Here is a 17,895-nt window from a genome sequence, read left to right as displayed (position 1 = left end):
CAGTCAGTGGTGGTACAAACCTTTAATCCCAGTGCTTGGTTGGTAGAGTTAGATGGACTTCTGAGTTCCAGGACAGCCAGGGCTACACAGAGAAAACCCTGTCTTGAAAAACTAAAACAGGGGCTGCGGATTTAGCTCAGTGGTAGAGCGCTTACCTAGGAAGCGCAAGGCCCTGGGTTCGGTCCCCAGCTCCGAAAAAAAGAAAGAAAAAAAAAAAAAAAAAAAAAAAAAAAAGAGAGAGCAGCCTTGAATTTGTTCCTTGGGGCCCTTTTAAGTAAAACCATGAGTAGATGTAAAGCAGATTTACAGAAGACAATAGAGCAGTAGAGAAGTATGGAAACTATCAAACAAAACAAAACAAACCATCTGTCACCATCTAATCTCAAGTAAGGCTTGTGTTCCTTCTCATCCCCATCGTCTTTCCTCAGATGGGTTGGGAGCTTTAGAAGAGAAGTAAGGAAGCCCAGAAGGCTCATTGGGAGTTTAAAAACACACCTACCTGGGCTCTGGCCAGCATCTAAAAGAAAAAGACACAATTAAAAAAAAAAATTCCACTTTTCTGAGTCAGTCCCCAAAAGTGGGCATCACAGCAGAACTGCTTTTACACTGCACTGGGGGAGCAGGAATTCTGGGAAGGAAAAGCACATTATCTAATCTACTTGCCTAGGGGTGGTCCCCCAATCAGGTCCCTGACCTGCCCCATTGGATTAACATTTAGGGAGCAGATAATGGCATGTCTCCACCTAGAGGTGATTCTGTTCTCTACAGTGTGTGTTCACAGAGAATGTGTCTACTATGGCACATGTGTCTATGGACAACCCCAGGTGTCGGACCACCTTTCGTTTTGTTCCATGGCCTCTTGTTTACTGTTTATATGCCAGGCTAACTGCTGGGGAATTTCCTACCTCTGCTGCCCACTTTATCATAAGAGCATGGGTTTACTATCTACTGACTCCATGTGGGCTATAAGGATCTAAACTCAGGTCCTGAACTCAGGTGTAGAGTGGGGTTGGCCTGGAGAGATGGCTCATCAGTGGGGAACATGTATGCTCCTGTAGAGGACGTGAGTCTCAGCTAAGTCAGAAGGCTCAAAAGTTCCTGTAATTCCAGCTCCCAGAGACTGGACGCCTCTGACCTTGTGGGGTACCTGCAGTCATGTGTACTGACTGATACACACACACACACACACACACACACACACACACACACACACACACTAACAAAAAACCCAAGATACCTGCAATATATTGGTAGCCTCAATTTCATTTATTTTTTTGGATATTACACAGTCAATTAGAATTCAAACTGGGGGGGCTGGGGATTTAGCTCAGTGGTAGAGCGCTTACCTAGGAAGCGCAAGGCCCTGGGTTCGGTCCCCAGCTCCGAAAAAAAGAACCAAAAAAAAAAAAAAAAAAAAGAATTCAAACTGGGGCCAGGAAGCCCAGTGCATGAAGGCTGTTTTTAAGGGGTTTAGACTCAGAATTTTCACTTTATCTAGTTCAGGACAGAAACAACTACAATAAGAAACCCTGTCTCCAAAAACCAAAGTCAAAAGAAACTAACAAAAAAAAAAAAAAGTCACCACATCCCAGAAGCATATACTGAGATCTCCCCCCGATACGATGTTGTAGTGATGCAGAAGCAGTCTTATGGAGTTTTCACTGTAACAAAGAACGTTATAAAACAAAACATCTAAAGGCCGGGCTGTGCAATAAGACCAGCAAACTGTTCTGTGAATAGAAGGGAAGGTTTACTGGGGGTCAAACTGCCAAGGTTGTGTCTCCATGGGGAAGGAAAAGCAGAAGCAAAATGGAAGGCATGGAGCAGCTTCTTGGACTGTGGAGGCCAGTGAGGACCTAACACATTGGTGGAAGCAGGGAAGTGGATAACTGCAGACAGAATCTCAGCTGCGGGCCTCAGATGTTATCTCTTCTTAGCCACTCCACTGGAGCAATTAAGGTTTTGTTAGTACACTCCAGAGGTTTTTCTCTGGGTTTCGGGATGTTAGGTCTCGCACAGGGGTGGGTAAGGAATTGCTTTTGGGGGACCTAAGCACAGCCCAAAGGAAGTTGTATTTAAGCTCTCTGTGCCTTCAGCAATCCAAACTCTTCACAGCCATTTTTGTTTTGTGTCTTTTGAGACAGGGTTTCTCTGTGTAGCCCTGGCTGTTCTGGAACTCAAATAGAGATCCACCTGCCTCTGCTTCTTGAGTGCTGGGATTAAAGATGGTGCCACCATGCCCAGCTGTCATTGACATTTTTTTAAAAAAATATTTATTTATTTATGTATGTATGTATTTATGTATTTATTTATTTATTATTTAATGTATATTAGTACATTGCCGCTGTCTTCAGACACACCAGAAGAGGGCATCCAGTTCCGTTACAGATGGCTGTGAGCCACCATGTGGTTGCTAGGAATTGAACTCAGGACCTCTGGAAGAGCAGTCAGTGCTCTTAACCACTGAGGCTTCTCTCCAATCCCCTCCCTGCCTTTTGTTATTTTTTTTTTTAATTTTTTTTGATTCTTTGAGACAGACTGCCCTAGAATTCACTATGTAGGCCAGATAGGCCTTGAAGCCATAAAGATAAACCCATTTTTTATTTTTTTGGTTCTTTTTTTCGGAGCTGGGGACCGAACCCAGGGCCTTGTGCTTCCTAGGTAAGCGCTCTACCACTGAGCTAAAAGCCCAGCCCCAAGATAAACCCATTTTTGCCCCTTAAATTCTGGAATTAAAGGAGTATGCCACTATGTCCAGACCTCTTCCTTTTTTAATAAACTGTCTCTAACTCGGGAGTGGGCAGATCTCTGAGTTTGAATCCAGCCTGGTCTACAGATCTAGGATAGCCAGGGCTACAATGAGAAACCTTGTCTTGAAAAACCTAAATAAACAAAATAGTCTCTCTATTTCTTTTTATTTTTTTTTCTTTTTTAAAAAAAAGTATATTCAGGAACGCCCAGATAGAGATGCATAAAACAAGGTTTAAGAAGGTTAAAAAAAGGGTTGGGGATTTAGCTCAGTGGTATAGTGCTTGCCTAGCAAGGCCCTGGGTTCGGTCCCCAGCTCCGGGAAAAAAAAAAAAAGGTTAAAAAAAAAAAAAAAAAAAGGGCTGGAGAGTTGGCTCAGAGGTTAAGAGCACTGTCTGCTCTTCCAGAGGTCCTGAGTTCAATTCCCAGCAACCACATGGTGGCTCACAGCCATCTATAATCAGGTCTGGTGCCCTCTTCTGGCCTGCAGGCATACATGCAGGCAGAAAGCTGTATGACGTATACATAATAAATAAATAAATGTTAAAAAAAAAAAAGTCCTGAGTACAAAATAATTCTGTCTCCATGGAGCTGGGCAGGCCACCTGTAGGGCAGCCTGAAGTACTGTCAGGGTTCCTCATAACCATTTCATCATGGATGCGTGATAAATTATTAACTGGAAGTTTCAAGTGTCATACTATGATCTTGTGACCAGCTGCCATCTGGAGCCACCAAAAGAGTTTTCTGATTGGAAGCCAATGAGAGCCAGGCGTGGTGGCACATGACCTTTACTCCCAACAGAGGATGACCCTGAGTTTGCAGCCAGCCTGGTCTACATAGGGAGTTTCAGGACAGCCAGAAGAAACCCTGTCTTGGGGGTGAGGACTGCCAATCAATCAGCATTCCTGAAGAGTGGCTGGTTAAAGCATCTGTACTAGTGCCTCAGTGTTCGAAGTGCACTAGTTGCTCTTTTTTTTTTTTTTTTTTTTTTGGTTCTTTTTTCCCAGAGCTGGGGACCGAACCCAGGGCCTTGTGCTTCCTAGGCAAGCACTCTAGCACTGAGCTAAATCCCCAACCCCGCACTAGTTGCTCTTACAGAGGACCTTGCACCCACACGGTGGCTCACACCAGAGAATCCACCCCCTCTCCTGACTCTCTTCAGGCAGCAGGTACGTACATGCCATATAGATACATATGCAGGCAGCATCCTGTAAATATAAGATAAAAAAAACTTTTTTAAAAATGTCAATGGTGGGCTGGAGAGATGGCTCAGTGGTTAAGAGCACTGACTGCTCTTCCAGAGGTCCTGAGTTCAATTCCCAGCAACCACATGGTGGCTCACAGCCATCTGTAACGGAACTGGATGCCCTCTTCTGGTGTGTCTGAAGGGAGCTACAGTGTACTCATATACATTTGAGAGATAGATAGATAGATAGATAGATAGATAGATAGATAGATAGAGTAGCAAACCTCATACAGGACATTCAGAACATACAGAACAAAACAGGATGTGTGGTCAGCTTGTCAATCAGCTTGTCTTTGAGCCAAGCCATTTCTGTGTCAATGATGGGCAGGCGTGTTACAGCAACAATATGAAATAGCTGTCAGGCATGGAACAAAATAGCTACAGTTATTCGGAGGGGTGTGTGTGTATGTGTGTGCGCGCGTGTGTGAGTGTGTGTGTGTGTATGTGTGTGCCAGACCATAACAAACATGATTAACTCCTGACCTCAGAAACAGTGAGAGCCTGGGAAGCCAAGGCCATGTGAAGAACCAGCCTGGGGTCTATTTCATTGTAAGAGAAACCAGGTTCATTCCAGCTTATGACTAAACCTCTGTTTCTCAAGGACTGGCTCTGCCCCACCTGTAACCTTGACTACAAATGGTTCTGTACTGTCTATTGCAGAAATGGTGATCATGTGCTTGCCTCACATCATCTCGCAATACTACCTTTGTATGACCAGCTGTGACTGCCCGTTATGCTCACCTTGCCCCCATGTTTCTGATTCAGGAGGTCATCAGGACCAACTTGTTCTGCGTATGTCCTGCTCCTGTAACCCTCTCTAATTTGCTCACCAAATCCCACATTTGGAAATTCCCTGAGTTATGAAATCCTTGTCTTCCTCACATCTTAAACTCTGCCTTAGTGGGAGGCATCTCGTGTACAGGAACAAGGTAGCTTGCTTAAATTAACTGCTTGCTTTAGTTAATTTGTCCATGATGATTTGGGTTAATGGCCTTTCTCCTCCCATCCTTGGGATAAGCACATGCTTGTCCTAGGAGAGCCATCTACGTATAGTTTGTGTGGGGGATTGTTAAAACAAACAAACACACACACACATACCAGTGGTTTTATATTAAGAACACAGCAAGAGCAGCCCAGCTGGAAGAGAGCTCACGTAACATGTAAGAAGCGCTGGATTCCATCCGAGCACCACATAAAACAGGGTGGTGGATGATGAACGTCTGTAATCCCAGTGCTTGGTGCACAGTGTCAGGAAGATCCGACATTCAAGGCCAGCCATAGCGACAGAGTGAAATCAAGGCTGCCTTAGCTACACAAGACTCTTATTTTTTTAAAAGTAATAGTAATAAGAAGAAGAACGTTCTGTTGAGATGGCTCAGCTGCCAAAGGTGTTCGCTACCAAGCTCGGCAATCTGAATTCGACTCCTGGATCCCACACAGTGAGAGAATGCCATGTTGTCCTCTGACTCCTACTTGTCCACACAAATACACACACACCTAATGAATTGTATTCATTCACACGAGAGAGATACACAAAGCTATAACTAAGCTAAGTAAAAGGATATGAGTCCTAAGGGCTGGGGAAAGGACTTAGGGGTTAAGGGCAGTGCTTGTTGTTCATTTCCCACACCTATGTGGCAGCTCGCCATTGCCTACGACCTTATTTTCACAGAGACGCACACAGAGGGGAAACACCAGTGCACTTAAAAAAAAAAGTAAGTGTTCAAAGTATATGAGACCTTTATTGTCTGGCAGACAATAAAGAGGAGCCTCATGACTCAAAGACGCTTGGTATAGAGGCTCAGGCCTTTTAAAGGTTCAAACTACAAAGACTAATTTACATCCAAGTTAGAGAGAGGTGAAAGTAACTTTGAAACATTTGCTTCTGCCAGAACAGTAATTATTTTAGGTGTAACGTGACAATTACTTTTTATTTGCACCTGATTTCAGTTATCTTGGTTTAGACTAAATTTGCATAAACATTATTTTGGTTAACACACCCAAACCATAGTCAAGGTCATGGGAATCTCAAATGTGCTGCCAAGGCAGATATGAATGTCATAGGGACAGATAGAAGGCTAAGGACTGTTTGTGGAAACACAAAAAGGATTCAGGACAACAAAACAAAAATATATAGAAAAGGGAATGTATCAAGACACAAAAGAACTTCCAGGGGAAATCCAGTGGAGGGATAGACTAAAGGAATGGAACTTCCAGGGGAAATCGAGTGGAGGGATAGACTGAAGGAAGGCAGGGTGCAGGTGGGACCAGTCAGTGCCAAGAGCATCATGCAGACTCATGTTGGTATTATGTAATGGCATAGTAAGCTCCAAGTGTTTCCCCAAGCTCTGTGAGAGTCTAGAAGGTCGTTTAATCAGACAAAGGAGTCATAAGACCCTCCAACTTGCAACTTGTATATTAGACACACAGGTAACAGCCTCTACTTGGTGTCCATGCTGAAAGGAAAGGCCTTGTTGTGCTTCACCCTTAATCTGGAGGTCTCTGCAAACTCCAGATATAGCAGGACTTTTGTGATCTGCCAGTGGTATAAATAATGACTCAGAGGGCTGGGGATTTAGCTCAGTGGTAGAGCGCTTACCTAGGAAGCGCAAGGCCCTGGGTTCGGTCCCCAGCTCCAAAAAAAAGAACCAAAAAAAAAAAAAAATGACTCAGAGTCTTCTATATACAGTTTAAAACTTGGGCTTTTCTCTAGGGCAGTCTCCCAGCTAGGTTGCCTAACAAGGTTCAGCTTCTTCTTCTTTTTTTTTTTTTTTTTTTTTTTTTTCCGGAGCTGGGGACCAAACTCAGGGCCTTGTGCTTGCTAGGCAAGCGCTCTACCACTGAGCTAAATCCCCAACCCCCTTTTTTAAATTAATCATTCCATTCCTTTACATCTCAAATGATATCCACTTTCGGTTACCCCTCTACCAGCCCCCCATCCTATGATATCCCGCTTCCTGGTTACCCCTCCACAAACCCCCACCCCACATCTGTCCTCCCCTTCCCCTTAGCCTGTATGAGGGTGCTCCCCCACCCACACACCCTCTCCCACCACACCCCTCTAGCATCCCCCTACACTGGGACATCAAACCTTCCTGGGACCAAGGGCCCCCCATCTCACTGCTGTCAGGTAAGGCTGTCATCTGCTACATATGTATCTGGAGTCATAGATTCCCTCCAGGTACACTCCATGGTTGGTGGTCTAGATTGTGGGAGAACTGGGTGGTCAGGCCACACTATGTTGTTCTTCCAATGGGGTTTCAATCCCCTCTGCTCCTTCAGTCCTTCAGCCAGCTCCCCCACCAGGTTCCCTGGGCTCAATCTGATGGTTGGTTCCAAGCATCTGCATCTGCATTGGTCAGTTGCTGGCCAGACCTCCCAGGAAACCACCACACTAGGTTCCTGTCAGCGCCTCTTGACCACAACAGTATTGGGGTTGGTGTCTGCAGACATGATGGATTCCCCAGGTGGGGTGGTCCCCAATTGGCCCTTCCTTTGGTCTCTGTTCCATTTTTTGTCCCTGTTCTTCCTTTGGAGGTTCAGCCTCTTGAAGACAAGTTCAATTCCTGGCACCCACATCAGAGGTTCAGAACCATCTGGAGCTCCAGCTCCTGAGGATCTAACTGCTCTGGCCTCTGAAGGCAGCACCACTCACATGCTCTCTCTCTCTCTCTCTCTCTCTCTCTCTCTCTCTCTCTCTCTCTCTCTCTCCCCCTCCTTCCCTCCCTCCCCCTCCCTCCCTCCCCCTCCCTCCCTCCCTCTCTCTCTCTCTCTCTCTCTCTCTCTCTCTCTCTCTCTCTCTCTCCCCCTCTCTCTCAAAAGAAAGAAAAAAAAGGAAAGAAAAAGAAGGAAATGTAGTACACCTGGTTGGTATCTTCAGCAGCTTGGGGAACTGAGTTGTAGAAGTGCTCAGAAGCTTGGTGCAAATTAAGGGGAAACCCAGACATCTGGTGGGAAAATAACAGTTTGCTTTTGTTGATATAGAGATGGAATGGAATTTTCTTCCACAGACTCTCACGGGAGCTCAGGTACAGAGTTGGACACAGTGAGCCTGATTCCTGAAGGCAATGGAGAAGAATTTGGAGTATGGCGTACATTTACTCTGAGAATGAAATGAAGAGTTGTACTGGTTTTAATGAAATCTCAATCATTCGATTTTATCAGTGAAGATTCAGTAGCCAAATGTTGGGGTGAAAGCCTGCTAGACTCAGAGAGGCAGAGAAAGCACCCAGCTGATCTTTAGCCACAGATGACAGGTCAAAAGGAAGTTCTCCTCTACACTGGTTAAAAACACTCAAACTGAACGTCCCTTACTTCCTGTGCGTCTCTCTATCCACCCTCCTGACTTCCTCTCACTCTCTATGGTTTTTTTTCCTATGTTCACTCTCTGTCAACTGGTTGTTTGCGCAGTCTCCTGATCTATGGTTGACTTTGTTTAATCTTCCTTATAACAAACAGAAAGCTCTTGGAACACAACTAGAAATAGGTTTTCCAGTACAAATTTCTGTAAAATGTTCCGTTTCCTATAAACTCAACATTTTGAATATCCTGAGCAGTTTGTAGTCCGAAACTGACCTTTGGGTGTTGTCTATCAGCTCAGTGGCAATCTTGGGTAGGGAGAAAACATCAGCCAACCCAAAGGTGTCCACTGTTTGCACAGAACCTAGCAGCCTAAGAGGCATGGTTAGCATTTCTACATTTCAGGTGGGTTCATCATTTCAGGGCCCCATCAGCTTCTTGGAAACCTCAAAAGTTACTATTAGGAATGGTAGAAATTTTAAACATTTTAAATGCCATGTTGAGCAGAAGTGGAAATGTCTGGTTTCTCTAGAGACTCAGTTATGTCATGTGATATTTTGCAGAAGCTTGCACAGAGGATGTTTTACTGAAGCAGACATGTGGAAGGACATTTGATGTTTAGAAAGGAATACAGACACAGGCAAAGTGATGAGACTTGCATTGGTTTGCCTGGCACTGAGTCTCTGATCCTCATGTTGTGACTTCATTGAGAGTAACTCCTTAAAGACCTTCTGGATTGAGCGCTGCTACTGACTTGTGTTTGATGTTTTGGACTGGACAGCTCATATGCTGACAATAAAAATTGGGATCTCCCCAAAGAATTACAGGACCACAAACCCCATTTCCTATTTTTTTTTATTTTTTTTATTTGCTTTTTTTTTTCGGAGCTGGGGATCGAACCCAGGGCCTTGCGCTTGCTAGGCAAGCGCTCTATCGCTGAGCTAAATCCCCAACCCCCCCATTTCCTATTTTTTTTATGATTTATTTATTTATCATATATAAGTACACTGTAGCTGTCTTCAGACACACCAGAAGAGGGCATCAGATCCCATTACAGATGGTTGTGAGCCACCATGTGGTTGCTGGGATTTGAACTCAGGACCTCTGGAAGAGCAGTCAGTGTTCTTAACCGCTGAGCCATCTCTCCAGCCCCCTATTTTTTTAAAATTGGATATTTTTTTATTTACACGTCAAATGTTATTCCCTTTCCCCTTACCGGCCGTAAGCCCCCTAGCCCCTTCCACTCCCCTTCTTCTATAAGGGTATTCCCCCTCCCAAACCACACCACTTCCTGCCCCCACACACTCTCGTACACTGGGTGGGGGGGGGTGTCCAGCCTTGGCAGGACCAAGGGCTTCTCCTTTCATTGGTGCCCAACAAGGCCATCCTCTGCTACATATGCAGCTGGAGCCATGGGTCTGTCCATGTGTAGTCTTTGGGTAGTGGTTTAGCCCCTGGGAGCTCTGGTTGGTTGGCATTGTTGTTCTTATGGGGTTGCAAGCCCCTTCAGCTCCTTCAATCCTTTCTCTCATTCCTCCAACAGGGACCCTGTTCTCAGTTCAATGGTTGGCTGCTAGCATTCGCCTTTGTATGTGACATGCTCTTGCTGAACCACTCAGGAGACAGCTATATCAGGCTCCTGTCAGCATATACTTTTTAGCTTCATCAATATTATCTAGTGTTGGTGGCTGTATGTTTATGGGCTGTATACACACGTGGGTCAGACTCTGAATTGCCATTCCTTCAGTCTCTGCTCCAAACTTTGTCTCCATATCCCCTCCTATGAATATTTTTGTTCCCCCTTTTAAGAAGGACTGAAGCATCCACACTTTGGTTGTCCTTCTTCTTGAGCTTCATGTGGTCTGTGGACTGTGTCTTGGGTAATTTGAACTTTTGGGCTAATATCCATTTATCAGTGAGTGCATAACATGTGTTTTTTTGTGATTGCGTTACCTCACTCAGGATGATATTTTCTTTTTTTTTTTTTTTTTTTTTTTTCGGAGCTGGGGACCGAACCCAGGGCCTTGCGCTTGCTAGGCAAGCGCTCTACCACTGAGCTAAATCCCCAACCCCAGGATGATATTTTCTAGTTCTAGTTCCATCCATTTGCCTATGAATTTCATGAAGTTATTGTTTTTGATAGATCATGTACCACATTTTCAGTATCCATTCCTCTGATAAAGGGCATCTGGGTTCTTTCCATCTTCTGTCTGTTATAAATAAGGCTGCTATGAACATAGTGGAGCATGTGTCTTTGTTGTATGTTGGGGCATCTTTTGGGTATATGCCCAGGAGGGGTATAGCTGGGTCCTCAGGTAGTGCAATGTCCAATTTTCTGAGGAACCTCCAGACTGATTTCCAGAGTGGTTGTATCAGTTTGCAATCACAGCAACAATGGAGGAGTGTTCCTCTTTTTCCATATCCTCGCCAGCATCTGTTGCAACCTGAGATTTTGATCTTAGCCATTTTGACTGGTGTGAGGTGGAATCTCAGGGTTGTTTTGATTTGCATTTCCCTGATGACTAAAGATGTTGAACATTTCTTTAGGTGTTCTCAGTCATTTGATATTCCTTAGCTGAGAATTCTTTGTTTAGCTCTGTATCCCTTTTTAAAATAAGGTTATTTGATTCTCTGAAGTCTAACTTCTTGAATACTTTGTATATTTTGGATATTAGCCCTCTATCAGATGTAGGATTGGTAAAGATCCTTTCCCAATCTGTTGGTTGCCGTTTTGTCCTAATGACAGTGTCCTTTGCCTTACAGAAGCTTTGCTGTTTTATGAGATTCCATTTGTCGATTCTTTTTTTTTTTTTGGTTCTTTTTTTCGGAGCTGGGGACCGAACCCAGGGCCTTGCGCTTCCTAGGTAAGCGCTCTACCACTGAGCTAAATCCCCAGCCCCTCATTTGTGGATTCTTGATCCTAGAGCAGAAGTCATTGGTGTTTTGCCCAGGAAATTTTCCCCAGTGCCCATGTGATTGAGGCTTTCCCCCACTTTTTCTTCTATGAGTTTGAGTGTATCTGGTTTTATGTTAAAGTCCTTGATCCACTTGGACTTAAGCTTTATGCAGGGCGATAAGAATGGGTCAATCTTTTTCCATTGAATGGCTTTAACTCCTTTGTCAAAGATCACATGATCATAGGTGTGTGGCTTCATTTCTGGGTCTTCAATTCTATTCCACTGATCTACCTGGCTGTTTCTGTACCAATACCATACAGTTTTTATCACTATTGTCCTGTAATACTGCTTGAGGTCAGGGATGGTGATTCCCCCAGAAGTTCTTTTATTGTTGAGTATAGTTTTCGCTATCCTGTTTTTTTTTTTTAATTCCAAATGAATTTGCAAATTGCTCTCTTTCTAACTACGAAGAATTGAGTTGGAATTTTGATGGGGATTGCATTGAATCTGTAGGTTGCTTTGGGCAAAATGGACATTTTTGCTATATTAATCCTGCCAATCCATGAGCATGGGAGATCTTTCCATCTTCTGAGATCTTCTTCAATTTCTTCAGAGACTTGAAGTTCTTGTCATAGAGATCTTTTGCTTGCTTGGGTAGAGTCACACTGAGGTATTTTATGTTATTTGTGACTATTGTGAAGGTTATCATTTCCCTCATTTTTTTCTCAGCCTGTTTATCCTTTGAGTAGAGGAAGGCTACTGATTTGTTTGAGTTAATTTTATACCTAACCACTTTGCTGAAGTTGTTATCTCAATTTAGTTTAATGTTGCCTACTGGTTTGCTTTTACTATGGCTTTTACTATGTTTAGGTATGGGCCTTGAATTCCTGATCTTTCCAGGACTTTAATCATGAAGGGATGCTGAATTTGTCAAATGTTTTCTCAGCATCTAATGAAATGATCATGCTTTTTAGTTTGAGTTTGTTTACATAGTGGATTATGTTAATGGATTTCTGTATATTGAATTATCACTGCATTCCTGGGATGGAGCCTACTTGATCATGATGGATGATTGTTTTGATGTGTTCTTGGATTCAGTTTTTGATAATTTTATTGATTATTTTTGCATCGATATTCATAAGGGAAATTGGTCTGAAGTTCTCTTTCTTCGTTGGTTCTTTGTGTGGTTTATGTATAAGCATAATTGTGGCTTCAAAAAGGAATTTGGTGGTCTGGAGAGATGGCTCGGTGGTTAAGAGCACTGACTGCTCTTCCAGAGGTCCTGAGTTCAATTCCCAGCAACCACATGGTGGCTCATAACCATCTATAATAAGATCTGCTGCCCTCGTCTGTCATATATATGCAGAACACTGTGTATGTAATAAATAAATAGATCTAGAAAATTAAAAAAAGAAGGAATTTGGTAGTGCTCTGTCTGTTTCTATTTTGTGGAATAGTTTGGACAGTATTGGTATGAGATCTGAGAGAATTCTGCACTAAACTCATCTGGTCCTGGACTTTTTTTGGTTGAGAGACTTTTAATAACTGCTTCTATTTCTTTAGGAGTTATGGGTTTGCTTATATGGTTTATCTGATCCTGATTTAACTTTGGTACCTGGTATTTGTCTAAAAAATTGTCCATTTCATTCAGATTTTCCAGTTTTGTTGAATAAAGGCTTTTGTAGTAGGATCTGATTATTTTTTTAATTTCTTCAGATTCTGTTGTTATGTCTCCCTTTTCATTTCTGATTTTGTCAATTTGGACACACTCTCTGTTCCCTCTGGTTAGTCTGGCTAAGGGTTTATCTATCTTGTTGATTTTCTCAAAGAACCAGCTCCTGGTTTTGTTGATTCTTTCTATGGTCCTTTTTTTTTTTTTTTTTTTTTTTTTTTTTTTTTTTCCGGAGCTGGGGACCGAACCCAGGGCCTTGCGCTTCCTAGGCAAGCGCTCTAACCACTGAGCTAAATCCCCAACCCCTTCTATGGTCCTTTTTGTTTCTACTTGGTTGATTTCAGCCCTGAGTTTGATTATTTCCTGTCTTCCACTCCTTTTGGGTATATTTGCTTCTCTTTGTTCTAGAGCTTTTAGATGTGCTGTCAAGCTGCTAATGTATGCTCTCTGGTGTTTCTTTTTGGAGTCACTCAGAGATATGAGTTTTTCTCTTAGTACTGCTTTCATTGTGTCCCATAAGTTTGGGTATGTTGTGTCTTCATTTTCATTAAATTCTAAAAAGTCTTTAATTTCTTTCTTTATTTCTCCCTAGACCAAGTTATCATTGAGTAGAGTCCCATTTCCTATTAATCCCCCCCCCACCTCTGATAGATGAGCTAGAAGGGAGGCTGAAGCATTTAAGAACTCTTATTAAAGTAGGTTTTAAAAATACAGGCCTACATTCAGCAGATCTCTGAAAGGTTTGAGGACCACAACCTATTAAGTATATCTAAGGAACTCAGACAGGGAGCTATATGAAGCTTATTTCTAGAATTAGTTAGTACTCTCTATCTTATGACATAAAGTTTTATATACATAATAATTTTATAGCTTTCAAGGTAATATTTAGACCTTAAGAAAAGTTGTAGAGTCAAAAACCAAAAGCCTATGATAGTAGTGGAAATAAAATAGTCCTTATTTTGTCTTGTCCTCTGTCCCATACCAGGTACCAGGTGGCTCTTCTAACATGAGACAGAGATTTTGGATTTTTCTTTTACAAGCAGGGGTAGGTTTAGAGAAGGAGAGAGCAACACATCAACTCCAAAGCCAGCTTTAATTTTAATTGTATTGGGACCACATAAAGATCATTTACCACCTATGTCTGTAGGGAGCAGCAGAGACAAGCTGGAGGTAGGATACATCATTTGGCCAATTCCCTCCCCCCCACTTTGGTGACATTTAATATCTGTTTTACATAGAGTGAGTGCATACCATATAGAGTCATTGCTTCCTTGAATCTCCTCAAATCTAATTTATCTATAGAACTCCATTTAACTTCTTTTTTAAATCTATTTATTTATTATGTATACATCATACAGCTTTCTGCCTGCATGTATGCAACTACAGGCCAGAAGAGGGCACCAGACCTGATTATAGGTGGTTGTGAGCCACCATGTGGTTGCTGGGAATTGAACTCAGGACCTGTGGAAGAGCAGTCAATGCTCTTAACCTCTGAGCCATCTCTCCAGCCCTCCATTTAACTTCTTTATAACCTTGGGTGTCATCTGCTCGTAGGTTTGGATAAACTAAGCTTGGGTTTCTTTTTTTCTTTCTTTTTATGTTTTGTTTTGTTTAATTTTTTTCAATTTATTTTTTATTGACTTTACATCCTGATCACAACCCCTTCCCTTCTCCCTTCCCCTTAAAAATTCCTTGCCACATTGACTGCCCTCCTGCCCTTATCCTCAGAGAAGGGGAGCTCCCCTTGGGTACCACCCCAACCTGGGACATATAGTCCCAGAGGTCTTCTCTTACTGAGGCCCAACCAAGAACTCCTAGTAGGGAACGGGGATCCAATGGCCGAAAGCAGAGATTGAGATAGCCCACTAAGAACCTTGGGCTGCCCTTCAGTTTCATCATGCGGTGGCCTGGTAGGATCTTGTCTAAATTCCTCTGTCTATGATTGAGTACTTTGTTTTGCTTTGTTTTCATTTATAAGTTTTTCTAAGGGGAGCTGGAGAGATGACTCAGCAGTTAAGAACACTGATTGCTCTTCCAGAGATCCAGAGTTCAATTCCCAGCAACCACATGGTGGCTCACAATCATATGTAATGGGATCGATGCCCTTTTCTGGTGTGTCTGAGGTCAGTGACAGTGTACTCATGCATAAAATAAATAAATAAAATCTTTTTTTAAAAAAGTCTTTTTAAGGTTCGTATCTTTTTTTTTCTTTCTTTTTTTTTTTTTTTTCGGAGCTGGGGACCAAACCCAGGGCCTTGCGCTTGCTAGGCAAGCGCTCTACCACTGAGCTAAATCCCCAACCCCTTAAGGTTCGTATCTTATCAATCCACTTTTCATATTTGTCACAAATAAACCCACTATGGCTATTAAAGTGCCTTTCCCTATTAATTTTGATTTTTGGGTCTCCTATAATAATGCCTCAATTTCTTTTATCATGAAATGCATTTTAGGGGTTGGAGAGATGGCTCAGTGGTTAAGAGCACTGACTGCTCTTCCAGAGGACCTGAATTCAATTTTCAGCAACTACATGGTGCCTCACAACCATCCGGAATGAGATCTGATGCACTTTTTGGTGTGTCTGAAGACAGTTATGATGTACCCATACATAAAATGAACAAACAGATCTTTATTAAAATGCATTTTAGCTATCCAGCTCATGGTTCTTTGGACCCAATACATTCTCCTACTCCCAGAGAAAAATTTTAAGTCAATAATTTGACTTATCCACAACTCATAGTGGGAATTGTTGAGGCCTGCCCCTCTAACATAGCTGTAGACATTTTGACCCATGCCCACTAGCTATTTGATATTGTGGCTATAATATGCCTGCCAGTCATTGACGAAGAAAAATGACTTGACTCAGAGCAGGGTCATGCTGAACACACATACCCCATTATGTTCTGTATGTCCTGTCATTCGTCAATCTTAAAAAAACTCTCCAGCTGTAGCCTTCATTCAAGACTAAGCAAGATAGAGGTCAGCTTGAACTGTTACCAAGGAAACGTGAAAAAAGGAGAGACCATCCTATAGTCCCCCTGTATCTGAATATACGCTCATCGTGGCTTTTGTGGTCTTAGCCTTTATAAGCTGGCCCTGAGGAATGTTCGGCGCATAGTTTTGAGCTCTCAAGCCTGAGCTACTCCCCTGGCCCATCAGTCTTGGAATGTGGGTTCAATAAACCATCTCTGTTTAACTGAGATCAGTGTTTGTATGGTTTATGGGGTGACTCCTGGACCCCAGTAGTCTCACAAACTGTCACAAGGCACTCAAGTCAAATGGGAATCCTCAGTCTCCTGAGAGTACTCAGTGAGGGAAAGTGTATGGAGAAACAGAATGCTTGCACACAGAAGATACTACAGCTGCTCTGTGGGTGCAGGCTCTGGAGAGTGAGAAAGGACTCACTCTGCAGGGTGTTCATCCAGGCCTGTCCTGCATGGTGCTTTGATTCCATGTATGCAGCCCCTTCCCTGGAGTCACTAGCCACCTCTACTTGCTATGAATACAGCCCTGAGCTGGCCTGGTGGCTCATTCTGTACTCTCAGGAGAATGAGGTAAGAACATTGTCTGGGGTTAGGAAGAAACCCTTCCTCCCAAAAAACAAACAAACAAACTCCATCAACCAAGCCACAAATCACCTCAGCTAATTAACTCAGCATTGACGTCATGAGGGGAGTGTCCCTGGACAGTACGGGGCTTTGACGACTGGATAGAAGATGGGGAAACAAGATTCAAGATTGTTTTCTGTGTTTGAGCTCGGGTTTGTGCCCTTTTGTGGAGGGTTTTCTAGTGCCAGAGCCTCTTATGGCCTGGTGCCTGCTTTGGTTAAACCGCCCTGCCCCCCATCTGCCTGCTCTCAGATGATGATGATGATGATGGTGATGATCGTGTGTGTGTGTGTGTGTGTGTGTGTGTGTGTGTGTGTGTGTGTCTGTGTCTGTGTCTGTGTGTGAGGTGCTAGCTGCTCAATGATTACATCATCCTATCCTTTCGGGCTTTGGCCTGGTTTACACTCACCTCAACGTATCAATGTTCCTCAGAAGAAATCCCAGACAAACCCTCGAAATGTTTCAGTCTAGGGGCCTTTGTTCGGTTCATTTTCTTTGCCAGTTAAAGAATTAAAAGGCAGAAAAGATATGGCTGGTAGCAGGTAAGAGCTGGGGAAATGTCAGACACAGCAGACAGAATCCATGGCCACAGAAAAGTTTTTATTAGAGTAGAGTGAGGACACACATAGCCACACAAGAGACAGACTCTTCACAAAGCAGAGGAGGAAATCAGGAAGCAGAAGGTCAGCTTCTCCTACAGTCTTTTTTTTTTTTTTTTCCGGAGCTGGGGACCGAACCCAGGGCCTTAGTGCTCTACCACTGAGCTAAATCCCCAACCCTCCTACAGTCTTTTTTTAAAAAGATTTATTTATTTATTTAATATATATGATGAGTACACTGTAGAGATCCCATTACAGATGGTTGTGAGCCACCATGTGGTTGCTGGGAATTGAACTCAGGACCTCTGGAAGAGCAGTCAGTGCTCTTACCCGCTGAGCCATCTCTCTAGCCCCCGAGATAACAATCTTAATTTATTCTTCTGCATTTGGAAATCTACTGGTTGATAACTTCTTTTCTTGCACAGACTTGGTATCTTGACAGTTAATTGGCTGTTACCATGAGTGTGTTTCATAATTCTTACTTCTGTTACCTTGGCTTGTATATGTTCCTTATGTTGTTACTGTCCAAAGGAGGTCCAAAGGAAACTCCATTTCCTCAAATCTGACCAAAACTCGCATTGCTCAGGAACTAGTGAAGCCTGTTTCCCTTTGCCAAAGGAACCACTTCCCTTACATGGGCAGAGGACAAAAAGAATATGCCGGCCTCTACCACCCCCACCCTCCACCCCTCATCCCCCATTTATTACATGTACCTGGCTCTTCCCAACTCCCCCATTACCCTAAAGGTCTCTAGCTCAGGAGCTTCCCTTCCCTGCACTTCATTCTTTCAACCCTACCCTCAGCCATGCTGTCTTGGTCTTTTATTACC

This window comes from Rattus norvegicus, chromosome 2 (assembly GCF_021556685.1).
Source record: "Rattus norvegicus strain SHRSP/BbbUtx chromosome 2, alternate assembly SHRSP_T2T, whole genome shotgun sequence".
Classification (NCBI taxonomy): Eukaryota; Metazoa; Chordata; class Mammalia; order Rodentia; family Muridae; genus Rattus; species Rattus norvegicus.
This window is presented reverse-complemented; position numbering follows the sequence as displayed.